This window comes from Bison bison, unplaced genomic scaffold, assembly GCF_000754665.1.
Source record: "Bison bison bison isolate TAMUID 2011002044 unplaced genomic scaffold, Bison_UMD1.0 scf7180017864146, whole genome shotgun sequence".
Classification (NCBI taxonomy): Eukaryota; Metazoa; Chordata; class Mammalia; order Artiodactyla; family Bovidae; genus Bison; species Bison bison.
Genome location: NW_011494718.1, coordinates 11,055,370 through 11,056,202, shown reverse-complemented (window position 1 = coordinate 11,056,202; position 833 = coordinate 11,055,370).

Below are 833 nucleotides of genomic sequence, written 5' to 3'. Positions count from 1 at the left end.
CCAGGACCAAGTGGGCTTTATCCCAGGGATGCAAGGATTCTTCAATATCTGCAAATTAATCAATGTAATACACCACATTAACAAATTGAAAAATAAAAACCATATGATTATCTCAATAGATGCAGAGAAAGCCTTTGACAAAATTCAACATCCATTTATGATAAAAACTCTCCAGAAAGCAGGAATAGAAGGAACATACCTCAACATAATAAAAGCTATATATGACAAACCCACAGCAAACATTATCCTCAATGGTGAAAAATTGAAAGCATTTCCTCTAAAGTCAGGAACAAGACAAGGGTGCCCACTGTCACCACTACTATTCAACATAATTTTGGAAGTTTTGGCCTCAGCAATCAGAGCAGAAAAAGAAATAAAAGGAATCCAGATTGGAAAAGAAGAAGTAAACTCTCACTGTTTGACATTATCCTCTACATAGAAAACCCTAAAGACTCCACCAGAAAATTACTAGACCTAATCAATTAATATAGTAAAGTTGCTGGATATAAAATCAACACACAGAAATCCCTTGCATTCCTATACACTAATAATGAGAAAATAGAGAAATTAAGGAAACAATTCAATTCACCATTGCAATGAAAAGAATAAAATACTTAGGAATATATCTACCTAAAGAAATAAAAGACCTATATACTGGATGCTTGGGGCTAGTGCACTGGGACGACCCAGAGGGATGGTATGGGGAGGGAGGAGGGAGGAGGGTTCAGGATGGGGAACACATGTAAACCTGTGGCGGATTCATTTTGATATTTGGCAAAACTAATACAATTATGTAAAGTTTAAAAATAAAATTAAATTAAAAAAAGAAAACT